Here is a 27,280-nt window from a genome sequence, read left to right as displayed (position 1 = left end):
ATATTTTCACCGTAAGCATCTTTGCTGCAAGTCTTTTTGCCGCAAACATTTTTGTTGCCTAACTAATTGCCGTAAGGCAATTTTAAAGTAAAATATAAAATAACTGGTTGATAGAACCAGTTATTTCTATCAGCTTTATAGAAAATATGGTGATAAAACTTTCTGGACATGTGAAATCAGAGCATTTAAAGCAAGATTGCATACTGTGCTAGAAAATGATAACATATCCATTTACAAACCCCTTAGTGAGCACAGTTATCTCTCCCTCCCATCAAAACCAAAAGTTTACCAAGCTATCGTAAATATAAAAGAGGTGGCTAGTAATTCACAACAATCTTCGAGGGCATTAATTATCGATTCTTTAGCTAATTTAGATACAACAGCTTATTCTCTAATGCCGTCTGTACCAAATTTATCACACAATGTTAGAAGTTGGAGGCAAGAGAAGAATCAAGCTCCTCCTCCTAATCCCCCTAAAAAAGGAAATGGTTATTTGGTTCTGATGAGTACAAGTTTCTTGAAAATAGTGACAACTTTTGGCTATTTGATAGTGGAGAACGTGATGTGGACAGCATTTTGGTATTTGGCACAGAATCTGGCTTGGATGATTTGGTGAAATATAAGGACTGGGCATGTGATGGAACACTTAAATGTAGTCCAGATATGTACTACGTTTTTCATTATGTCATTTTTAATGTCCCTCTTTTATTTTTTGTTATTTTATCTTTTATGGCAAAATTGCCTTATGGCCAGTTAGTTACATGGTGAAAGTGTTTGTGGCCAAAATACTTGCAGCAAAGATATCTTCAACAAAGATGCTTAAGGCAAAAGTATCTAGAACCCTGTGAACCATAGTTTGCCCCATTCCTGTTCTGGACATTTACCTTTTTCATTTCAAACTCTGTCATCCATCTCAAAGTAAAATTTATTGTCTTTGTTGCATAGATGATGAAATTGAATATCAGGAACATTAAACTTACTAGAACATCATATAGTAAGCTTTGGCAAACATTTGGCAATTTTCTTGAACACTCTGAGTCTTAGTTTCTTTATATGTAACTCTTCCTAGTTGCAGACTCTTCCCTGAAATACTAAAGTTCAGGGGATATACGGTGTACAAGGCAGGCCTTGGTCTTGCCCACATGAAGCTTATAATTAAGTTTATAAGATATACAGTAAATTTAAAATTATAATAAGTGTGATGGATGCTTGGATAGAAAAGATGTAAGCCTAAGGGAAAATTCAGCATAGGTACCTATCTCAGCTTCCAGGAAAAGCCTTCTGGAAAACAACAGTGTCAAATGAAGCTGTGAAATGATTGGGAAAAGTATTCTGGGCAAGGGCAATACTATGGGTAAATCCCAGAGGTGAGGGAAGGGTTAGCCCGTTAAGAACATGAAAGAAGTTCCATATGACTAGGGCATAGAGTTCAAGACAAAAATAAAACAGAATTCAAGAGCTAATGCTGGAGAAGTACAAAGACATATAAAGACATGCTAATAAGTTTAGATGTTATCCTAAGAACAAAGAAAAATCCTGAAAATTTATTATCGATGAGGAAATAATATTTGACTTGCATTTTGGAAAGGTAATTTTACTGGAGTATGAAGAATGGATTTGAGAGTGACAAGAATGGGTCCAGGGAGACCAGTTCAAAAGTTGATGCTGTGGTCCAGATGAATGGTGATGGTGGCTTGAGTTGGAGTAGTGGCAGAAGAAATTAAGAGAAACAGTCAGATTCAAGAAATATTAAGTTATTAGACTCATTTAAAAATATTTATTGCATTCCTGCTTATACCATCCACCATTCCAGGTGCTGGGGATATAACAACACACAAAACAGGCCAACGTCTCTGCCCTATTGTAAGAACAATGGACAATGTAGAGTCAAAAATTATTTGCAGGTCTTTGCTTTCAACAACTGGGTGGATGGTGCTAACATGAACTGAGATGAGAAAAAATAGGAGAAACATGTTTGGTGTGTATTGATTAAAAACTCTGACTAAAATTCTTTATAGTTCTTCCTTAGCACATTTTTCCCTCCTAAGGCTATTTAGGACCAGAACCAAAAATAAAAGGAGACAGTAGGTTTATGGCTCTCTAAAACAGCTTTACTATTCTTTCAGCTTTCTCCTACCTTTTATACCCAGAGAATAAAAAAAAAGAACTTGGAGGAGAGGGAGTGCATGACTGGAGTTACAGAACAAGAGCAGACATGTCTGATAAGACCAGATATCAGAGGAAAACTACTTATGTACCATGCCTCCTTCCTTGCTCCCCAAAATAGACATTTTCTCCAAGGTAGTAGCAATTAAACTTTAAAATGGCTTATCTGGAGCTTTTATACACTAATTGAGTACAGTATTGAGAGTCAGAAAGTTGGGTTCTTGGGGTGACACTCTTCATCCAAGGTGGTTCCTATCAAGATCTCCACCAGTCCTACAAGGACCACCCTACCTCCTTTTTCCATACTCTGGGACCCCTTGAAAATTGTTAGTACCACTGATAGTTTTCCTCAGAGTGATATATTACCAATCAGTATAGTTCAACTTCATCAAGAATATTTTTAGCTAATGATTATTCTGCCATTAATGTAATTGACTTCCAGAGGTAAATATATTATGATGTGTGTGTGTGTGTGTGTAGTTGGACTAACACAAATAGCTTCATATTTTATGCTCTTTATATACAATAAATCATATTCATAAATGGTATTTCTCAAATACTCCAGAGTTGGACGGGAGGTCATTACAAGGTATCTTAATTAGGTGAACAGAGAAACTTAGCAAATAGAGATCTTCCTTTGAAGACAAAAGATATACAGAGAGTAAAATGATAGGTTTAGTTCTCAGCATGTTGTTTGAAGTGCCCATGAAGTCTGCAGTCAGTGTGTCCGCTAGGCAGTTGTGTATGTTTATCCAAACCTCAGGAAAGAGGTTTGGGCTAGAGATAATAAACTTGGCAATTATTTTCTTTGTATACGATATTTGAAACCATGGTCTTGAATGAAATTACCTAGTGAAATTGTCTGAAGAAATATTAGCATTTAAGAGATGTGAAAAAAAAGACCTCAGCAAAAGGAATTGAGGAAGAGCAGCTAAGAGTTAGAAGGAAAGTCCAGAACTGGCAGTCATAGAAGCCAAGAAAAACTTGTTTCAAGAAGGTATATTGTGCCAACGGCTCCATAAAAGGCCATTGGATTTATAAAAAGAGAGTCAATGGTGACCTTGACCAAAACGGTGTCAATATAAAGGTTGGAAGTCTGATGCAAGGAGTAAAGGAATAAGTGTGAAATGAGGAAATCAAGGCTGTGATTATAACAGCTCTTTCAAAAAGTTTGGCACACTAGGGGATAGGGAAGAGACTAATGAATTATTGATTATTTTCCTATGTGTTTTTTTGGTGAGGAAGATTGGCAACAGATGTTAGCTCACGGCCACATCTGTTTCCAATCTTCCTCTATTTTGTATATGGGACGCCACCACAGCATGGTTTGATGAGCAATGTGTAGGTCCACACCTGGCATCTGAACCTGCAACCCCCCAGGCAGCCGAAACAGAGTGCACAAACTTAAACCACTATGCACCAGGTCGGCCCCAATTTTCCTGTTTTTTTTTTTTTTTTTAAGTTAGGAGAGACCTAAACGTGTTCCAGTAGTGATAGAAAAGAGCCAATAGAAGAGATGTTGAAGATTCAGGGAGAAATGGATAACTGATAGAGATCACTGGTAAAGCAGGAAGGGGAGAAATCGAGGAAATAGATAGAAGTATATTTTCAGAATAATACCGTTTGCTTACATTGAAATAACAGGGAAGTAGGAAAGTTTGAGTGTGTGGTAGGTATACTCATAGCTAAATGTCAGGCAGTTGACTTATTGCCTTCTGAAGATTTTTATTATGAATTAGGTAAAAGTGAGGGGAATGAAGTAGGGTGATCAAAGTTTTAATATTTAGATAATCATTTTGGAAAAGAGGATGGGACGATGTTGAACAGGGGAACAGGCCACATAGACATTGGTGATTGTGAATTAATAGTGACAATAAATCTGCTTATTATAAGACAATAAAGACCCTAACATAAGTGTCTGGCAAATAGTATGCTCTCTGTAAATATTTCTATGGGATGAGAAAGTGGTTTCTATGATATATATGTGTGCATTTAGACACGCACACACACACACACATAAAGTGAAATACACATATATATAAAAAAATAGTGAAATACATATACTTCTGTATCATCACCATTCTTTTAAAGTATATTATTTATTGTGATTTTTGTACAGTTATATTCTCTAAAAAAAGGCTTTCTCTATATGGTTGATCAGGGAAAATTATCTCAGGTTTTTTTTGTTCAAGCATGAATACCGCTCAGAATTATTCTTGATGTTTCTATGAATTTATGTGCCTACACAACATTCCACTCTGATACTGAATTTTGGTGTTTACCTCTAATATATGAAGATACTAGTCAAGTGATTACCAGTGGAGGTATTAATGAAGTATTTTCAAATTTCTCTTTGCTCAATGCTAAAAAGAAAATATTGACTATGCTTTGCATAGAATAAGAAAGACATAAGAAATGATAGACCAGAATCACTCTAGAATAACTACCAAGGGAAAAAGATATCTAAGATTATATGCATTACAGACATACTTTGGAGATCTTGCAGGTTCTGTTCCAGACCACTGTACTAAAACAAATATCTCAATAAAATTAGTCATGAATTTTTTTGGTTTCCCAGTGCATATAAAAGTTTTATTTACACTATACTGTAGACTATTAAGTGTGCAATAGCATTATGTTGAAAAAAAACAAGGTACATACCTTAATTAAAAAATACTTTGCTAAAAAATGCTAACCATCATCTGAGCCTTCAGTGAGTCGTAATCTTCTTGCCGCTGGAGTGTCTTGCCTCGATATTGACGGCTGCTGACTGATCAGGGTGCTGGTTGCTGAAGGCTGGGGTGGCTCTGGCAATTTCCTAATATGAGGCAACAATGAAGTTTACTGCATCAATTGACTCTTCCTTTCATGAACAATTTCTATGTAGCATGCGATGCTATTTGATAGCATTTTACCCACAGTAAAACTTCTTTCAAAATTCGAATCAATCCTCTCAAATGCTGCTACTACTTTATAAACTAAGTTTATGTAATATTCTAAATCCTTTCTTGTCATTTCAACAATCTTCACAGCATCTTCACCAGGAGTGGTTTCCATTTCAAGAAACCACTTTCTTTGCTCATCCACAAGAAGCAATTCCTCGTTTGTTAAAGTTTTAGCATGAGATTGCAGCAATTCAGTCACATCTTCAGGCTCCACTTCCAATTCTAATTCTCTTGCTATTTTTACCATATCTGCAATTATTTTTTCCACTGAAGTCCCTCAAAGTCATCTGTGAGGGTTAGAATCAACTTCTTCCAAACTTCTGTTAATGTTGACATTTTGACCTCTTCCCATGAATCATGAATATTCATAATGGCTTCTAGAATGGTGAATCCTTTCCAGAAGGTTTTCAATAGACTTTGCTCAGATCCATCAGAAGAATCCCTATCTATAGCAGCTACAGCCTTACAAAATGTTTTTCTTAAATAAGACTCGAAAGATGAAATTACTCCTTGATCCATGGGCTGCAGGATGGATGCTGTGTTAGCAGACATAAAAACATTCATCTCATTGTACGTCTCCATCAGAGCTCTTGGGTGACCCGGTGCATTGTCAATAAGCAGTAATATTTTGAAAGGAATCTTTTTTTTCTGAGCAGTAGGTCTCAACAATGGGTTTAAAATATTCAATAAAACAATGTTGTAAACAGAAGTATTGTCATCCAGGCTTTCTGTTTCCATTTAGAGAGCACAGGCAGAGTAGATTTAGCACAATTCTTAAGGGCCTAAGGATTTTTGGAATGGTAAATGAGCATTGGCTTCAACCTAAAGTCACCAGCTGCATTAGCCTCTAACAAGAGAGTCAGCCTGTCCTTTGAAGCTTTAAAGTCAGGAATCGTCTTCTCTCTAGCTATGAAAGTCCTAGAAGACATGTCCTTCCAATATAAGGTTGTTTTGTCTACATTGAAAATCTGTTGTTCAGTGTAGCCACCTTCATTAATTATCTTATATTACAGTCTTCTGGACAACTTACTGCAGCTTCTACATCAGCACTTGCTACTTCACCTTGTACTTTTATGTTATAGAGACGGCTTCTTTCCTTAAACCTCATGAACCAACTTCTCCTAGCTTCAAACTTTTCTTCTGCAGCTTCCTCACCTCTCTCAGGCTTCACAGAATTGAGGAGAGTTAGGGCCTTGCTCAAGATTAGGCTGTGGCCTGAGGGAATGTTGTTGCTGGTTTGATCTTCTATCCTGACCTCTACAACTTTCTCCACATCAGCAATTAGCCTATTTCATTTCTTATCAATTGTGTGTTCACCAGAGTAACACTTTTCATTTCTTTCAAGAACTTTTCTTTTGCATTCACAACTTGGCTAAGTATTTGGCACAAGAAGCCTAGCTTTTGGCCTGTCTCGGTTTTCAACATACCTTCTTCACTAAGCTTAATCTTTTCTCACTTTTGATTTAAAGTGAGAGATGCATGACTCTTCATTTCACTTGAACCCTTAGAGGCCATTGTAGGGTCATTAATTGGTCTAATTTTAATATTATTGTGTCTCAGGAAATAGGAGGCCCAAGGAGTGGGAGAAAGATGGCGTGTTGGTGGAGCAGTCAGAACAAACACAACACTTATTGATTAAGTGCACCATCTTGTATAGGCATGGTTTGTGATGCCCCAAAACAATTACAACAGTAACATCAAAGCTCACTGTTTACAGAACACCATAACAAATATAATAATAATGAAAAAGTTTGAAATATTGCAATTACCAAAATGTGACACAGAGACATGAAGTGAGGAAATGCTGTTGGAAAAATGGCGCTGATAGACTTGCTCAAAGCAGGGTTGCCAGAACCTTCGATTTGTAAAAAACACACTGTCTGTGGAGCGCAATAAAGCGAAGCGCAATAAAACAAGGTATGCCTGCATTTTAATTAAGGGTGCTTGAAAGTGTATATGGCTTCCTTTGAATAATAAGCATCCACAGATTAGGTATGATTAGAAAATGCAATCTCTTTTACAGGTTCAATTAAATCAACTTCATTTCAATAATGGTGAGTGATTAGAGAAATGCTATCAGAATCATACTTTGAGTCATCATTCAAAGAATCTATTTTGTTTTTTAAAATTCTGCAATGTGGCTTACTAGATAATGACTACAGGGCTTAAAATTAATGAAAGAAGTTTGGGTGATTAAATTATATGTCTTAATCAGGCTATGATTTAATGTTAGTGGAGGATTTAAAGAATTTTCATTTATTCACAAAAGACAACCATCTCTGCCAGTCAGCCTTATAATTAGTGAGAAATGAGCTTCAGAACTTAGTGTGTATCTCATATGTGGAAAAGAACTCATCCAAATCGTCCATAACCCGTTGACCTTAATTTTTCCCTTTCTCATGAAATTTGTTTTCATTTAAGGCATTTCACTGGGTAATATTTGAATGAGATTACTGTTGCTCCTATTTTCTAATCCAGACAAAATGAGGATGATTAGAGTTATGTAGTAGATATAAAGTATTACAGGGTAAAATGTTATATCCTTATTTGTCATCAACAACACAAGGCTTTCAGTATTTTTTTTAAATAGATGTTAGCATTTATTTTTAAATCTATTTCAAATGCCATTTCAATATGTGTTTATCTCTAGGCAGCTAAGATACAGTATTCAACTTTATCCAAGTGTCTTTCATTATAGAGAAATATACATTCACAAGAGGTTTCGTTTCTTAAAAGTTACACTATATATATTTTTTTGGGGAAAAGTATACAATATGATCTATTTGTCCTAAAGGTAAGATATACAGAATATTCCATGGAGATATGATTTGAATTTATAGAGAAATGCTGATTTTCTTGCTAGAATAAATATAAAAATGCATTATTCCTAGATCAGAAGTTATAGTTAAGAAAAAAAAACATTTACAGGATGTTATCAAATTGTTTGTATTCTAAATATGTAAAAGCTAGTTAAAAGGTTTGATTTAAGTTGTTTCCTTCCTTCAATGTTGATTGACAGTTCATTGAGATCAGTAAGTTACATTGTGTCATCAACGTGCAGGGCAATATTGAAATACACTTTCTGTCTCTCATGTAATCCACATAAAAAGGATACATAAAACATTAAATTGTATTCCCTGACTCTTTCCTGCTGCTATGAAGTCAAAGTTTAAAAGCGGAAAATCTTAGATTGAGGCAAGGAGATAAAGTTTAAAGGGATAGTAAGCAAAGGACCTCTTTTTTGCTTCCATACAAGTGACCCAAGTGTCAATATTGGCTTTGAATTGTGTAGTAACTTTAATCTATATATGAAAAGACTTGGGAGCCAGCCCTAATGGCCTAGCAGTCAAAGTTTGGTGCACTCTGCTTCGGCAGCCCAGGTCCGGTTCCCAGGTGCGGAACCATACCACTTATGTGTCAGTAGCCATGCTGTGGCGGCAGTTCACATAGAAGAACTAGAAGGACCTACAACTAGAATGTACAACCATGTATTGGGGCTTTGGGGAGGAAAGTAAAAAAGAGGAAGATTGGCAACAGATGTTAGCTCAGGGCAAATCTTTCCCTGCAAAAAAAAAAAAAAGGTATGGTCCCACATTTTATATATATATGCTATTAACTATTAAATTAAATTAAATTGATTAAATATATAAACATATCTATAAAATATGGGACCATGTCTTTCTACATATATATTAAAGTTACTACACAGTTCAAAACCCATATTGACCCTTGGGTCACCTGTATAAAAGCAAAAAAGTTCTTTTCTTGCCATTTCCTTTTAAAAGTAGAAAAATAGATAGTAGATATAGATATATCTACTTTTTTACATTTTAGGGAAAAATATACTGTATCTCCCCAAAATGCTAACATAATACTAGGTACAATGATAAGCATGTTGTATATATTGTCTCATTTAAATTTTTTTTGAAAAGACATATGTATTCTAGTCATCAGTGACAATGTTGGAGCTTGATGAGGTTATGTAATTTGTTGAAAGTTATCTAACTTTGGCATAGCTGATAATTAGCTTAGCTGGTGCTCAAACACAGGTCTGCCTGGTAGAAACATTTACTGCTGATTGCATGTTTGTGTGTTCCTCCACATTTCACAGGCCTTTTGCAGTTAGCTTGGGTAATGTGACTAGTTCTAACCAGTGTGCTATGAGTATAAGACACTTGTGTCAATTCTGAGTCACAGCACTTGAGCCAGTGAATGATCCTCCAGATCTTTCACTTCACCTGCCAGTAGCCAACAACATTCCCAATGGTAGATTCTAAAGTGTCGTGAGGCCCCAAATGACCATGTGGGGTAGAAAGCCTATTGACCAATATTGTTGTGTTAAGCCATTGAGATTTGGGGTTAATTTGTTATTGTGGCATAACCTAGTTCATAACTCTAGCCGATGAGGTAATTAATAAAGTCTCAAAATATGTGTTCTTAATCTAAATGCTATAACAGTTGCTATGATTTAATAGGAAAACGATCCAAATACAACTTAACATATGATTTCATTTCTCCTACAGTCTGAAATTAGAAGTCAAGCATTGGTTTCATTTGCGTATATAAACTCTGAATTTGTAGATTTCCTGTAAAGCGGTAATGACAAAGTGAAGATTCACAGATAAGTAATCACAATGTTATTGTGAATTAGTAAAATGCTTAGTAGTTAAAGGCGACAACAATTTAGAGTAAGACAGCTTTGCAAGCTTTTACTTGCCCACCTAACACTTATTTTTCATCAACAATTTTGAACTCAATTCATTTTAAGTGTACATATTGTTTTGTTTAGGAGAAAAGTATAAAATATTCATGGCAGTCTGTGATATAATTCATACATTTTCATTATTTAGAAATAGCCAACACCATTAATTCTTCAGAATGTCTTTTACTGCCCTGAAATGCAAACAGTGTGATAGTTTGTATATGGAATTGGCTGCTAAAATATATTTAACATAATTCCATGGGGTCTAGTATAGGGCTTTTTGAGAAAGAGTTTAAAATTTTAGATATCAAGTATTTATTATGTTATTTAATGATTGATAAAGGAGTTCCTAAACAACTTGGACATTCTGTTTAAATCAGGCTTTTAAAAGAATCAGTATTTTTTCTAAATTATCTATCCACATTGAAAGTAAGTACAGATATTTAAAAAAGATCAGATTTTCCCCAATATTCTTTTTATTGTTTTTTTTTTTGTGAGGAAGATCAGCCCTGAGCTAACATCCACGCTAATCCTCCTCTTTTTGCTGAGGAAGACTGGCTCTGAGCTAACATCTATTGCCAATCCTCCTCCTTTGTTTCCTCAAAGCCCCAGTAGATAGTTGTATGTCATAGTTGCACATCCTTCTAGTTGCTGTATGTGGGACGTGGCCTCAGCATGGCCAGAGAAGCGATGCATCGGTGCGTGCCCTGGTCCGAACTGGGGCCACCAGTAGCGGAGTGCACACACTTAACCGCTAAGCCACAGGGCTGGCCCTTTTCATTATTGTTAATAGCAATAATGCCTTAAGTATATGTAGATCATTTCTTTGGTATTACATAAGTTACTATTACATCATCCTTCGTAGAGTGAAAGAACAAAGGCCTAGAGAAGTAGTTTTAGGGCCACATGGATAGTGAAAGAATCAGGTTAGAATCCATTTTTACTGACTGCTCCCCAGTGTTCATTCTACTCTATTCTCTTCAATCACGTATGGCCTCTCTTTAGGTGATGTTTAAAATGTTTAATACAATAGTATTGTCTTTAAAACCTCATATTCTTTCCTTCATCTGTCTCTAATTGGCACATATATGTATGGTAAGTACCAAAAATATCAATATAATATACCTTGAATATTTTTTGCATAGACATCACAAATACTCTTACTAGCTACCTTTATGTATTTTTACAAAGCCTTTGCAACCTGGTGATAATTGATCAAAGAAGGTTGAGGAGTCAAAAAATTCAACAAATGACTATACGATGGATGCTGAAATGATTAGCTTTACAAATCCTTTACTTATTCATTCAATAAATTTTCATTTAACACCTAATGTGAGGAATGAAATGTGGTAGGTACTGGGTATATAAAGAAATAGGCAAGATAGCCACCTTCAAAGAACTTATATTTACTTGTTTTTTGTCTCTATCTATTAAATATATGCATATACTAATAAAAGCACTATGAAAGTAATAAACACAGCTCTAAGAGAGGGAAATGTTGGGGGAAGTAGGGAGGAATCCTACTTCCCCACGTGCAAGCTTGACTAAGAAGCTCAAAATTAAACTGAGGCTTAAAGGATGAGACGGAGTCAGCTCTACAAAGAACTGGAAACAAAACATTCCCATCAGTGGGAAAATTGTATGCAAATTATTAATGGCAGGAAAGACCTGAGAATGTTCTGGGAAGTAAAAGTGACTGAGAGGGAGAGTGACTCAAAGTGAGTTGAAGACCAGATTGTCACAGGCCTCCGGGATGTTGGCTGTCATTGTGAGTGCAATGGGAAGCCAAGTTTTAATAGAGAAAGAAGAGATAGGAAAAGACACAAAGAAAATTCAGTCAAACTAATGGACTTCCAAAGGAGAAAAAGGAAGCAAAGAGAGACCTCATTGTCTAGAAAATACAAAAGATAATAGAATAAGTGTAGATATATCTATAATTATAATAACTATAAATAGTTTAAATCAGCTGAAAGAAAATTTGTCAGACAGGATTTTTGAATTTTAAGAAATGCAATTATGTGCTTATTTCAAGTTAAAATATTATGAGACAGAAAACCTGAAAGTAAAGAGATTAAGAAAAAAAGGATATACAAATATGAAACAAAGAAAACTGATGTAGGATTATCAACATCAGACAAAACAGACTTCAGAGTTCAAACTTACGGGTTTATCTAATTAGAAGATTGTCTCATAAGGATGAAAGGAATAATTAGTCAGAAAGATATAGCAATTCTGAATATGTAAGCACCAAACAACATATAATACAAAATATAATCAGATTATAAAAGGGAATTGATACATCCACAATCATAATGTAGGATTTTTAATATGCTTCTCTCAGAAAGCAATAGATCAAAAATTATCGAAGGGTACAGAGAAACTGAGGATAAATTGGTTTAGGACAAGAACTAGGACAGGAAGTGTAGTGACTGGATAGGAGAGTATACCTAGATGAGAGATGTTGTTGCCCTAGAGAGGACTGTGGGTTTACTCCTAGAGGAGTTAGAGAGAGGATAATGGACTCAGGGGATTATTTTTAATGCGCTATAGTGGATGTGCTATGATAATGGAAGGGGCAAATTCCCACCATCGTTTGTGTACTTTTTGTGTATATGGTGTGCTTACTGAATTTCTCATTCTTCCTCCATATTTTCATCTCACACACACACACACACAATTTGGTTTCTACTTGTAGCATTTCATTGTGTAAAAAGCAATGTATTGAGAGATTTAAGATCTTAATCCCAGTTCTAGTTTTGCCTCTAAACAGCTGTGTGATGTTAGGCAAATCATCTCAATTTTCAACCCCTATTTCCTTATCTGCAAATTGAGGTGATAAGGTCAGACAGCCCAGATTTCTTTCATCATTTGCTGCTCCATAAATTTATGTAAAATGTTTGACCTTTTGGGGATTAGTTTTGTTACTTATAAATGTATATTTAAATTATATATTTCACAAGGGTATATTGCCTAGCAGTTAATTTTTTCCATTAAGAAATGAGGAAAAATAAAGTGATCTTATTTATTACATGAATAACATAATACAGGTCTGAGATAATAAAACCCCAGCACTTCTTAATCTGCCTACATAAATGAGATAGTTTGCTACAGCATGACCCAGTTTGTGTCCCCAATCTTCTAAATAAGTTGGATGGAGGAACACTGGATTCCCCTCTCTCCTTTAAAAATGATACATTGTTAGCAACTTATCATAGATGAAATGGAAAATAAAACAGGCACATTACTAAGTTTAGCCTCATTTTAATGCTGTTTTCCACAAAATAGATGATATTTTAGATGTAGAAACCTGTATTTCTAGTACTCATTACATTTTTCCATTGTTAAGAGTTACCTGAATGCTTTGACAAGCTTTCCAGAATTGTTGTTATTGCTTTGTTCTCAAGTTTGCTGACTCTCTTCTGAGGCCTCCTCTTATTTGTATATATACTTTGGCATAAACCAGTTATGACATCTCATTCCTATTGACATTTTAAAGACTTTCCACATAAAAGTTTGATAACATTATAAAATATAAACTTATAGAAATATGCAAATCTGATTTTGTCAGTTCCACACACAAGCAAACATTCTTTATTAGATTCTTTTGTCTATTGTGCTGATTCTCAAAGTCTGATCCCTCAGTAACCTGCATCAGAATCATCAGGGGTGCTTATTTTAAAATGGTGAATTCTAGTGTCTCTGCATAGATCAACACAGTTAGAATCTTGTGTGTGTGTGTGTGTGTGTGTGTGTGTGTGTAGTGGGGTGGGGCCACGTTTGGGAATTTTCATTTTAAAAAGTTTCACAGGTGCTTCTGATGCAGATAGTCCAGAGACCTGACACTGAGATATTCTGATCTGCAGTACAAAGTTCAAATTCCTTACTGTAACCTACCAGACCCTTCACAGCCTTGCTCCAATCTACCTTGTTCCAATTATTACTATGATTGCTTAATGTGATCTGGCAGGTTTGTCAGTAGGATTAAATGAAATGATGCATTCACAGTTCTAATGGAAGGTCTGACACATAGTAGATTTTCAATTAATATTTCTTTCCTCTACCCTCCTTTGGAACTTATAAAAACCACAAATTTACCATATCACCCCTTTATTGGCCTAGTTTCTTTGCAAAGAGAGAGCAGACATGTACCATGATGAATAGTGTAATGTTTCTATTTTCTCTGAGGAAAATGTAAAAACACAAAGATCACACAAACTTCAGAGAGCAAAGGAAGCGGGATTCCTGAAGTTTGTGGAAAGAAGTTTCCCTCTGCTTCTCAGTCAGCAACTTGTGGCAGGTTCTGCTGAGCCCAGGCGTTTTCCCAAGCTCTCCCTCATGTAGAAGAGACTACTCAGCTCACAGCATCTTTATAAGTGAGCTGCCTACAAAACATGGATTTTGTCACGGCAGACATGGCTGTTGGTTAAAATCTACTTCAGGTTCTAGAAATTAGTCACACTAAGCTCTTTAGATAGCCCCAAACTTTTGTTATCAGATTGAGTCCCTCGACGTTCCCAGTATCCCTCAATAACCAACCACGAGGTAGAAGTTCAAGAGAATATTGGGATTGGTTTTTAGAGAGTAAAGTCATACAGATAAGGCAACTCAGGCCCACAGAGGTGCAAGGACTAAATTTATACATTCTAAGTTGAAGGCCATTGTGTTTTCAACAACATACATTCAGGTATTATGACTTTTGGTGATGGTGCTAACATGTAAACATTAATTACCAGTTACCAGATGAAATGAAGAAATGAAAACCTTATCTTTACTATTCCAGATCAGGCTTTGCTTTGGACCTGTTACATGGAATGGCATGAGCCTTTTTCTAGGTTAATTTATTAATAATCGCATAGTGTTGCTTTAAAAATTTTTTTTTGACTTCTCAAGACATCTCAATGTAAATAGAATATCTTCCTTTATAAGGAACTCATTGACAAGGAAAGAGATCTCTTATGACATAGTTCTCTTCTCCAACTTTATTTTTCCTTTCTTCTTTAAAAGAACCCTACTCCCATCAAAACTGACTTACCCAGTGGTTGGAAGCAGAACTTGCACTGGCCAATTCATCTTGCTGAGAGTGCTGCCCTCAACCCTCCCCCTTTCCCTAAATTGTATCGTTTCTTTAAGGTCCAACTAAAGTGAAATCTCTGAGTTCTTGGGCTATTGCTGTTCGTACTGACCACTGTTTTCCTACTCATTTGACTCTTTGGATGCACTGTTTTATATGCTCTTGTTGTTTTTCTTGGCTAATATCTTGGCTTCCAACCCATAAACCCCTTAACTACAAGAACTGCTTCACATTTTTTGCGTTTAACCCAGGACTCTTGAATTGTAGGTGATTCATAAATACTCCTTCAAAGTAAATATCTCTAAGTGTTCTAAAATTAATTAATTATAAAATTAAGGGTCCTATCACACTGGTTAACGGGTTAACAATAATAATATTTAAAAATTCTTGAATTATTGGTTTGCGTTGTTCTTTGAGACATCCTGGAATGTTTGAAAAGCAAGGAGGTATTCGAGTCCTGTCTATCACTGAGCAACATGTGAAGAACAAAAGAGAAATCAGGGAAATTCTAGAGCTGGACAGTGTGCTCTGTCTGTACAATTCCTTCTTTATGTATATATATTTTGGATTCAACTGAAGAATAGCATCTAGTTCAGAGAAAGCTGATATAAGAAACTTGTCATGAATATAATTACATATCCAAGGATCTAAAGCCATTGTGTTTCTTTTACTGTTTTTAAATTTCAAGTCTCACTCTGTAGGATGCAGTCTACAACAACATTTATTGTATTTACAGCCAGAAAAAGAAAGTGCATTAACAATATAATTGCATACACTAAGGTCACGTATATTTTGGCCATTATTCAAGATAAGCCATTATTCTAGGTAGAAGTAGCAAATTTAAAGAATAATCAGTTTATTTTTTTTTCATTCTCATATCTCCACCCTTCTCTATTGCTCTTACTGCCTGTATAATATAGAAACATAATGTCATTATTTTTATATGTTAATATTTTTGTGAAAAAAATGGGATAATATTCTGAAAATATTATTTTTAGAAAAACAAAATTTCCCAGATGTTTAAATTTATAAGAGAATAGAGGTTTATTTTTTGTTGTCTTTTTCAACTAGGCCATACAGAAGGGAATAATTATATTAACAATTTATATGAAAATGATAATATTGCTCTATTAGGTAAATAATTGACTTCATATGTGATTGAATCCCTTATTACCAAAATATCCTTTATATAATGATTGGGTATTATGAAGAAATGCTAGCTTTATCATTTACTAAGCATTGTTTTATTAAATTCTTAAAGAGCAAACTAAAACCACGTTATTTTACATATATAGATATCCAGCATTATGCTCTGAAAATACAATCTCTAAACATAAGCTATAAATAGGAAATCATTGGCTTCTTCTGTCTTACTGCATTATGTACATTTGATGTATGTTTCTTTAGCATTGTTATAAACTCTGCTAAATCAATTCTCTAATCTTTCTCTCCATGACTAATTACTTTGGATAATTTACCAAATTCATGATTTCATAAACATACAATTACCCTTTTATTTATTTATTTTTTTTAATTTTTTGTTTATTGCAGTAACATTGGTTTATAACATTGTAAAAATTTCAGGTGTACATCATTGTACTTCTATTTCTGCATGGACTACATCATGTTCACCACCAAAATACTAATTACAACCCATCACCACACACATGTACCGAATTATCCCTTTCACCCTCCTCCCTCCCCCCTTCCCCTCTGGTAACCACCAATCCAATCTCTGTCCCTATGTGTTTGTTTATTGTTGTTATTATCTACTACTTAATGAAGGAAATCATACGGTATTTGACCTTCTCCCTCTGACTTATTTCACTTTGCATTATACCCTCAATGTCCATCCATGTTGTCACAAATGGCTGGATTTTGTCGTTTCTTATGGCTGAGTAGTATTCCATTGTGTATATATACCACAGCTTCTTTATCCATTCGTCCCTTGATGGGCACTTAGGTTGCTTCCAAGTCTTGGCTATCGTGAATAAGGCTGCAATGAACACAGGGGTGCATGTACCTTTGCAAATTGGTGTTTTCAAGTTCTTTGGATAAATACCCAACAGTGGAATAGCTGGATCATATGGTAGTTCTATCATTGATTTTTGAGGAATCTCCATACTGTTTTCCATAGTGGCTGCACCAGTTTGCACTCCCACCAGCAGTGTATGAGAGTTCCCTTCTCTCCACAACCTCTCCAACACATGTTGTTTCCTGTCTTGTTAATTATAGCCATTCTGACAGGCGTGAGGTGATATCTCATTGTAGTTTTGATTTGCATTTCCTGATAGTTAGTGATTTTGAACATCTTTTCATGTGTCTGTTGGCCATCTGTATATCTTCTTTGGAGAAATGTCTGTTCAGGTCTTTTGCCCATTTTTTAATTGGGTTGGTAGTTTTTGTTGTTGAGATGCATGAGTTCTTTATATATTTTGGAGATTAAGCCCTTATCAGATGTATGGTTTGCAAATATCTTCTCCCAATTGTTAGGTTGTCTTTTCGTTTTGTTGATGGTTTCCTTTGCTGTGCAGAAGCTTTTTAGTTTGATGTAGTCCCATTTGTTTATTTTTTCTATTGTTTCTCTTGCCCGGTCAGATGTGGTGTTTGAAAAGATGTTGCTAAGACTGATGTGGAAGAGCGTACTGCCTATGTTTTCTTCTAGAAGTTTCACAGTTTCAGGTCTTACATTCAAGTCTTTAATCCATTTGGAGTTAATTTTTGTGTATGGTGTAAGGTAAGGGTCTACTTTCATTTTTTTGCATGTGGCTATCCAGTTTTCCCAACACCATTTGTTGAAGAGACTTTCTTTTCCCCATTGTATGTTCTTGGCTCCTTTGTCGAAGATTAGCTGTCCATAGATGTGTGGGTTTATTTCTGGGCTTTCGATTCTATTCCATTGATCTGTGTGTCTGTTTTTGTGCCAGTACCATGCTGTTTTGGTTACTATAGCTTTGTAGTATATTTTGAAATCAGGGAGTGTGATACCTCCAGCTTTGTTCTTTTTTCTCAGGATTCCTTTAGCTATTCGGGGTCTTTTGTTGTTCCATATAAATTTTAGGATTCTTTGTTCTATTTCTGTGAAAAATGTTGTTGGAACTTTGATAGGGATTGCATTGAATCTATAGATGGCTTTAGGAAGTATGGACATCTTAACTATGTTAATTCTTCCAATCCAAGAGCACGGAATATCTTTCCATTTCTTTGTGTCCTCTTCAATTTCTTTCAGCAATGTTTTATAGTTTTCGTGTACAGATCTTTCACCTCTTTGGTTAAGTTTATTCCTAGGTATTTTATTCTTTTTGTTGCAATTGTAAATGGGATGGTATTCTTAATTTCTCTTTCTGCTACTTCGTTGTTAGTGTACAGAAATGCAACTGATTTTTGTATGTTGATTTTGTATCCTGCAACTTTACCATATTTGTTTATTACTTCTAAAAGTTTTCTGGTGGATTCTTTAGGGTTTTCTATATATAAAATCATGTCATCTGCAAATAGTGACAGGTTCACTTCTTCCTTTCCAATTTGGATCCCTTTTATTTCTTTCTCTTGCCTGATTGCTCTGGCTAGGACTTCCAATACTATGTTAAATAGGAGTGGTGACAGTGGGCATCCTTGTCTGGTTCCTGTTCTTAGAGGGATAGCTTTCAGTTTTTCACCATTGAGGATGATATTAGCTGTGGGTTTCTCATATATGGTCTTTATTATGTTGAGGTACTTTCCTTCTATACCCATTTTATTCAGAGTTTTTATCATAAATGGATGCTGTATCTTGTCAAATGCTTTCTCTGCATCTATTGAGATGATCATGTGATTTTTGTTCTTCATTTTATTAATGTGGTGTATTACGTTGATTGATTTGCGAATGTTAAACCATCCCTGCATACCTGGAATAAATCCCACTTGATCATGGTGTATAATCTTTTTAACGTATTGTTGTATGCGATTTGCTAGTATTTTGTTGAGGATTTTCGCATCGATGTTCATCAGTGATATTGGCCTGTAATTTTCTTTTTTTGTGTTGTCCTTGTCTGGTTTTGGTATCAGGGTAATGTCAGCTTCGTAGAATGAGTTAGGAGCTTCCCCCCCTCCTCAATTGTTTGGAAGAGTTTGAGAAGGATAGGTATTAAGTCTTCTTTGAATGTTTGGTAGAATTCACCAGGGAAGCCATCTGGTCCTGGACTTTTATTTTTGGGGAGGTTTTTGATTACTGTTTCGATCTCCTTACTGGTGATTGGTCTATTCAAATTCTCTACTTCTTCTTGATCCAGTTTTGGAAGGTTGTATGATTCTAAGAATTTATCCATTTCTTCCAGATTGTCGAATTGGTTGGCATATAGTTTTTCATAGTATTCTCTTATAATCTTTTGTATTTCTGAGGTGTCTGTTGTAACCTCTCCTCTTTCATTTCTGATTTTACTTATTTGTGCCTTCTCTCTTTTTTTCTTGGTGAGTCTAGCTAAAGGTTTGTCAATTTTGTTTATCTTTTCAAAGAACCAGCTCTTGGTTTTATTAATTTTTCTATTCTTTTTTTGGTCTCTATTTCATTTATTTCTGCTCTGATTTTTATTATTTCCCTTCTTCTACTGATTTTGGGCTTTGTTTGTTCTTCTTTTTCCAGTTCCTTTAGGTGCATTGTTAGATTGTTTATTTGAGATTTTTCTTGTTTGTTGAGATAGGCCTGTATTGCTATAAACTTCCCTCTTAGAACCGCTTTTGCTGTATCCCATAAATTCTGGCATGTCGTATTTTCATTTTCATTTGTCTCCAGGTATTTTTGATTTCTTCTTTGATTTCTTCGTTAACCCAATCGTTGTTCAGTAGCATTTTGTTTAATCTCCATGTATTTGTGGCTTTTCTGATTTTCTTCCTATAGTTGATTTCTAGTTTCATACCGTTGTGGTCAGAAAAAGATGGTTGGTATTATTTCAATCTTCTTAAATTTATGGAGACTTGTTTTGTGGCCTAATATGTGATCAATCCTGGAGAATGTTCCATGTGCATTTGAAAAGAACGTGTATTCTTCGGTTTTTGGATGGAATGCTCTGTATATATCTACTAGGTCCATCTGTTCTAGTGTGTCATTTAAGGCCAATGTTTCCTTATTGATCTTCTGTTTGGATGATCTATCCGTTGGTGTAAGTGGAGTGTTAAAGTCCCCTACTATTATTGTGTTACTGTCTATTTCTGTTTTTATGTCTGTTAATAATTGCTTTATATATTTAGGTGCACCTACATTGGGTGCGTAGATATTTACAAGTGTTATATCCTCTTGTTGGATTGTTCCCTTGATCATTATGTAATGCCCTTCTTTGTCTCGTTTTACAGTTTTTGTTTTAAAGTCTATTTTGTCTGATATGAGTACTGCTACCCCTGCTTTCTTTTCATTGCCATTTGCGTGGAGTATCTTTTCCATCCCTTCACTTTCAGTTTGTGAGTGTCTTTAGGTCTGAAGTGTGTCTCTTGTATGCAGCATATATATGGGTCTTGTTTTACTATCCAGTCAGCCACCCTATGCCTTTTAATTGGAGCATTTAGTCCATTGACGTTTAAAGTAGCTATTGATAAGTATGTACTTACTGCCATTTTTTAACTTTTTTTTTTTTCCCTCAGTGTTTTAGTAGTCCTTCTCTGTTCCTTACTTCTTCTATACAGAATTGATGGTCACTTTAGTTTGACCTCTGTCTGAAAGCTGTACTCTTTAACTACCCTCCTCCCTCCTTTTATGTTTTTGATATCATATCCAACTTCTTTTTTGTGCATTTGTATCCATTACGTTCTAATCGTGGAAATAGATAATTTTTCCTATTTGTGGTCTTCTCTTTTCCCCTTAAATCAGTCCCTTTAACATTTCTTGTAACACTGGTTTCTTGGTGACAAACTCCTTTAATTTTTGTTTGTCTGGGAAATTTTTGATCTCTCCTTCCATTTTGAACGATAACCTTGCTGGGTAGAGTATTCTTGGCTGTAAGTTTTTTCCTTTTAGCACTTTAAATATATCGTGCCATTCTCTTCTAGCCTGTAAGGTTTCTGCTGAGAAGTCAGCTGATAGCCTTATGGGGTTTCCTTTGTATGTAACTTGACATTCTCTTGTGGCTTTTAGGATTCTCTCTTTATCTTTAATTCTGGACATTTTGATTATGATGTGTCTTGGTGTGGGCCTCTTTGGGTTTATCTTGTTTGGGGCTCTCTGTGCCTCCTGTACCTGGATGTCTGTTTCCTTCCTTAGGTTAGGGAAGTTTTCATCTATTATTTCTTGAAATAGATTCTCTGCCCCCTTGTCTCGCTCTTCTCCTTCCGGGACACCTATAACACGGATGTTAGTGCGCTTGATGTTGTCCCAGAGGTCCCTTAGACTGTCCTCACTCTTTTCATTCTTTTCTCTTTTACCTGTTCACCTTGGGTAATTTCTTCTAGTCTTTCTTCCAGCTCACAGATCCGTTCTTCTGTATCCTCTACTCTGCTTTTGAGTCCCTCTAATGAATTTTTCATTTCCAGTATTGTATTCTTCATTTCTGATTGGTTCTTTTTATATCTTCCATTTCTTTGTTGACATTCTCACTGAGTTCATCTATTCTTCTCCCCAGATCAGTTAGCATCCTTAACACTCTTAGTTTGAACTCTCTGTCGGGTAGGTTGCTCATTTCTGTTTCACTTAGTTCCTTTTCTGGGGTTTTGTCCTGTTCCCTTACTTGGAATGTATTCTTTTGCCTCCTCATTTTGCCTCTTTCCCTGTGCTTGTGTCTGTGTATTAGGTAGGTCAGCCTACGTCTCCTGCTCTTGGATAGGTGACCTTATGTAAGTGATGGCTTAGGAGGCTTCCAGTGTGCTTCCCTCAGTTCTCAATGTTCCAGGGTGGCCCCTATGTGGGCTACGTGTGTGCTTCTATTGTGGCCTGTTAGCTCTCCCTATAGGCGCCCAGGGAGGCTGAGTTATGCTCCTGGCCAGCTGTTGTAATGCTCAGCTGCTTGTAGTTGTTGTGGGCCCTTCAGTCTCTTTATCAGGTGTGAGGAGCCCCAGCACAGTTGGCTGCAAGTTCTAATACCACATCTGTGTTGCAGTATTTCTTTTAAGTGAGTAGGCCCCCAGCGTGGCAGGTTGTTAGGCTCAGGGCCTTAGAATTGCTGTAAACCTCTAGCCTATTAGGTCTCTTGTCAGCTCTCTGAGGATTGCAGCTGGGTGGGGCTGGCCTCAGGCACAGGAGCACCCAATTGTTTCAGGCTTTGGAAGGTGGGGCAAACCTCCTATGTGGGTCTTTGAGAAGCACAAGTCTTCTGCAGCTGACAAGCCCTGCCACCCACAGGTCCACACACACAGTCACCACAGTCCTGCCCCGTGTGCGCGCCCCGCCCTCCCCAAGCGGACCCAGTCTCTCCACGGCGGGAGCCCCACACACTCCGCCACCACCCCACACTCTCCACCCGCTCCTTGTGCACACCCTGCCCCGCTCAAGTCAGCTCAGTTGCCAGGCTGCAGAAAATCCAGTCACCAATCTATGCAGGCCCACACGTTGCCTGAGGGTTTGTTGTTAGGTGGGGCCAGTCTCTAGGGTGGGCTGCCTGCCCTGGCTGAGCTGGATTAAATCGGTGCTCTAGCGGGTGGAGCAGACCCTGGGCTAGCAGGTCTCAGGGAAAACTCCAATGGCGTCTGTGTCAGCACGCTCACACCAGGCCACAACAATGGCCGCCGCCAATGTCCCAGTCCCTGGAGAGGTCTCACCCCTCACCGAGATGCACTCAGGGCCTATTAGGTGAGTCTCTTGTCACCAAAGCAGTGTGCACCTTTCTTTCTGGTGATTTTAGGATGCTTTCTGGAACGGGTGAGTTTGTGCGCGGGCCCTTTAAGAGCCAGTTTTAGTTTCTTTGTGAGCCGGGTTTTCTGGGGGTGCTACCCAATGCTTTAGTAGCAGGCAAAGTCAGATATTATGCCGCTGGTCTCGATTGTGCTGGGTCCACACAATGCCCACAGCGGGGGCGCTCCCGGCTCAGGGCCCCGCGCCTCCAGGGAGGCTGCGTACCTGTGAGCTGCTCCCGGCGGCCGTGAAGCTGGCGGCTTGTGAAGGCGGCGTTTTTCCTCTCCGGAAGGGAGTCTCTGCCTCTTCTACCCCAGTTAGGATTGTCCGTTGTTGCAGGAGTTCCTCTTATCCAGTTTTCAGCTCTGTCTCAGGGGTAATTTTTCCACGAGTAGTTGTAAATTGGCTGTGTCCACGGGAGGAGGTGAGTTCAGAGTCTGCCTACGCCGCCATCTTGACTCCCTCCTCTGTATATTATCCAATTACCCTTTTAAAAATGAACAATCCCTACCTGGTTTGCCACACTAGAGCTAGAGTGGTATCTGCAACAACAGAGAACTGGATTTCTGTTGTGGTGGTGATGTGGGGAGAGTTGAGGGAGAATAGGTAGCTTTGTCTACCCAAAGACTTGAATTTGCCTTTAGAAGAAAGTTTCATGAAGTAAATGTAAAATAAACAGTCAAGTATATTTTTAACATTTTAATTTTATTGTTGTGTGAAGATATGTAAAATCCAACTAAACAACCTCGTATAAACTGATGTAAGAGCATGTGCTTTGCACCGTATCTGCTTCTGATTCTTTCTTGTATGATATACAGCCTAGCACAGTGCCTTCCCCACAGAAGGAATTTTCTCAAAGAAGCCTTTCCTGATCCCCTCAGATGCATTAGGTCCCCTGTATACCTTCTCATAGCACCATATAGCGTTTAACTATTTAATAATTAGTGTAGTCAGTATCTGTCTCCTCTCTTGAGAAAAGCCTGGAAATCCCCAGCAGCTAACTTGGTCTCTGACATATAGCAGTGCTCAATAAATATTTGTTTAATACTAGAAATGACCTCAGGCAATATGAATATGTATGGATGAGTGATCACTGATAGCTGTTTGGTAAATGTTCGTGTTGTTTTTTAAGTATTTCCCTAAACCTCATTCAAAGAAGCTAAAATTGGAGTAATAATGACTTACCATCTACTAAGATAGAGAAATACCATTCATTATGCATACCAACTCACCCTACGGGTGTATTACCCTGGCTCTTCCAGTTATATTTTATAACTATTTAATCAATGCTGTTTATTGTAGAAAAATACTTTATTCACTCAGGGCATCTTAGAGAATTTTTACTTTGTAAGTCTCTGCATTCACTTTTCTAGGCTCAGGAAAGCAGGATCTACAAACATGAAAATTAACATTGGCAAGTATCAAAAGTTATAATTCCTGATAGGACCACTTGTGGTTTGATTTTGAATATGACTGATACTTGTAATCAGCCCTTGATTATTCCTTAGAATCATGTTCAGGTTTGGTAAATGTTGTCTCAGTTGGCTACTGGTATTCCTGATTTGTTAAAATTAGGAAAGGGATTAGAAAGGAAAGAAAAAATTCAATTTAGTATAAGAATCCAGATTCTGCAGCCAGAATGCTTGGCCTCAAATCTCAAAGTTACTATGTACTAGCTAAGTGACCTTGAGAAAGTTAGTTAACACTGAGCAAACCTCTGTTTTCTCATGTGCAAAATAGAATAAGGCAATTGTAAGCATTAAATGAATGAATTCATGTAAAGAATTTATAATAATGCCTGGTACATGGCAAAAGCTCATAAATATTAGCTGTTGTTGTTATTATTATTAACCTTTGCTGAAGTTACTTATTAGTGAAATATAAATACTTAATTTGTCTATCAACACATACATAGTTCTATGCAAACTACTACTATACATGGTATAAAAGAAAAGTTGATGTCTTAAAATGTCTTTTTCCAATGCACTAGGAAATACTAGTACACTGTGGTCTCTCTCTAAGAACAATATGACTAGCAGAAGATACAACTGTGTTACAAAGTCAAAACTATGATCACACATGCCCTAAAAATTAATCACTAAAAAATACTAGTAAACTAACTTATTTCCAAATTAATCTGTAAATGTATTTTCTCTCCTACAACTTAATAACAGATGGGTGATGACAGTCACTGAAAGAGGAAAGATATCTTAAGATTGAAAAAAAAAATTATCAGTTACTTTTGTGGTTTAGGAATAGAAAGTAAGCATTCTATTTTAGCAACAGGTTCCCATCTCTTTGCCTGAGGCTTTCTTCAGCCATGGAAAGCTGCCGGTGTACAACAGTCCAGGAGGGTTAAAGATTCAACACCTATGTGAAGCAACCCTCACTCAATGCCTGATGGGAACCGCGGAATCAGTATCCAGCTCCCTTATCCTTTGGATGAGAAAATTCTAAAGAACCTATTTTATACTCACCCTCAGATTTTCCCCAGGAGGATTAAGCTCCAGTCACCCACAGTAATAGCTGTCTTGATAAAATGCCTTCTACTCGCTGTCTTCCCTGTCTTGTCTTCCTCTTTCCTCTACCCTCACCTCTCAATGAACTACTTGCACTCAAATTTTTTCTCAAAGTCTGTTTCTAGAGGGACCCAAATCAAGGCTCGTGGTAAACCCCAGGTTGGGTGGTCAGAGTTTATGCTGAGCACACAGAGAGGAGATGGGGCTTACAGCAGAAGCAGAGGCTGGAAAGAAGGATTAGAATCAGGGAGTTTGTAGTCCTAGCCAATCAGTGTCTTGCCAGCAGAGGTTGTCTTAGTTCTTTAATGCCCTGGCATTCACAGGTGATTAGTGTGTTTGTACAAAATATACCTTTATCAGTTTAGGGGACAAATTAAGGGCCCATCTCTTTAATAATTGAATTAAATTGCTGTGGTAATATACTCCATTTATGTTTCCTTTGTTTACTCCACATCTCATCAATTTGCTGTCAAGCCCAAGGGATCCAGAGAGCTTTTGCATGGTCTGCCAGCTGCAATACTCTGCAGTGAAAGCATGTGCCAGCATCCCAACTAGATGTGGCAGAATTCTTGCTCAGCCCTTGGAAGATGTAGGAGGTATGGTGGTGACTGAAACAGCAGTTTCTCAGGGTGCTGGAGAGAATTGGGCCCTCTCTCCTCCAGTGGTATCCAGAGGTATGGGTTCCACTGCTCAATAATGCTGGGTTCCCAAGTTTACCACAGTTTTCTAACATAGGCCTTTAAGTTAACACATACTGTCTTTACGGTAGGCCCATGAGCCAGACAGGGTTGGTCACAGGAGTTCTAGTAATAGCCACAAGTTTTAGGAACAAAATATTCCATATATTTCCCTTGGTTAAAATCCTTCTCCTCCTTAAAATGAATTTCCCTCTCAGTAGCTTTTGGAATTCTTCAATGACTTTTGAAATCCTTTGCTACTGTGCAACTTCATTTGAGACTACCTCAGTCCATCAAAACTGTTTTCTAATATCTTTGAAATCTTAAGACGGAAGGAGTAGTCTTGAACCGTTTTTTTCCTGGAAGCTTAGGAATTCCATAACAATTTTCCTATCTCTTTCTACCCCTACTATTGAGTTTCACAAAAGTGTGTACAGAACAGTGGAAGCAAGGCGTTTGTCAGACCTCCTAAATATCCCATCAAAACCTCTCCACAGAAGAGAAGGGAACTCATACACTGCTGGTGGGAGTGCAAACTGGTGCAGCCACTATGGAAAACAGTAGGGAGATTTCTCAAAAAATTAAGGATAGAACTACCATATGATCCAGCTATTCCACTGCTGGGTATTTATCCAAAGAACATGAAAACAGCAATACATAAAGATACACACACCCCTGTATTCATTACAGCATTATTCACAATAGCCAAGACTTGGAAACAACCTAAGTGCCCATCAAGGGATGAATGGATAAAGATGTGGTATATATACACAATGGAATACTACTCAGCCATAAGAAACGATGAAATCCAGTCATTTGTGACAACATAGATGGACATTGAGGGTATTATGCTAAGTGAAATAAGTCAGAGGGAGAAGGTCAAATACGATATGATCTCACTCATAAGTAGAAGATAAAAACAACAACAAACAAACACATAGAGACAGAGATTGGATTGGTGGTTAACAGAGGGGAAGCGGGGAGGGAGGAGGGAGAAAGGGATGATTAGGCACATGTGTGTGGTGATGGGTTGTAATTAGTCTGTGGGTGGTGAACATGATGTAATCTATGCAGAAATAGAAGTATAATGATGTACACCTGGAATTTATACAACGTATAAACCAATGTTACTGCAATAAAAAGAAAAAACAACAACTACAAAACACCTCTCCACAAAAAGCATCCCTCAAGTCATCCATCGGCACCAAATGGAGCTCTCTTCCAGGGTGATGGGGTCTCTCCACCTCCACGTGCAACTCCCAGAGGGCAGGCCCTGTTAGCGCCGAGGGAGCAGCTGTGGCATTTGAGTTTTGCTTACTGGTTTCTGTGTGGGTTTATTCTAAAGTCATACTTTTGATAGTTGTGGGGGTTATATAAGTCCTTGATTTTTCTAAGACAGTTTTTTTAA

General features: G+C 37.0%; 1 protein-coding gene and 1 pseudogene across 10 annotated transcripts in view; one reads left to right on the top strand and one right to left on the bottom strand.

Moving 5' to 3' along the window:
* Positions 1-27,280, top strand: part of NAALADL2 (N-acetylated alpha-linked acidic dipeptidase like 2) — a 1,131,941-nt gene that overhangs the window by 1,027,748 nt on the left and 76,913 nt on the right. The gene's annotated exons all lie outside the window — the stretch shown is intronic.
* The window catches only part of LOC106800933 (putative ATP-dependent RNA helicase DDX5 pseudogene), a 56,036-nt pseudogene that overhangs the window by 27,885 nt on the left and 871 nt on the right, over positions 1-27,280 (bottom strand).

The sequence above is a fragment of the Ceratotherium simum genome, chromosome 15 (assembly GCF_057802395.1).
Source record: "Ceratotherium simum simum isolate JZ-2026a chromosome 15, ASM5780239v1, whole genome shotgun sequence".
Classification (NCBI taxonomy): domain Eukaryota; kingdom Metazoa; phylum Chordata; class Mammalia; order Perissodactyla; family Rhinocerotidae; genus Ceratotherium; species Ceratotherium simum.
This window is presented reverse-complemented; position numbering and strand designations above follow the sequence as displayed.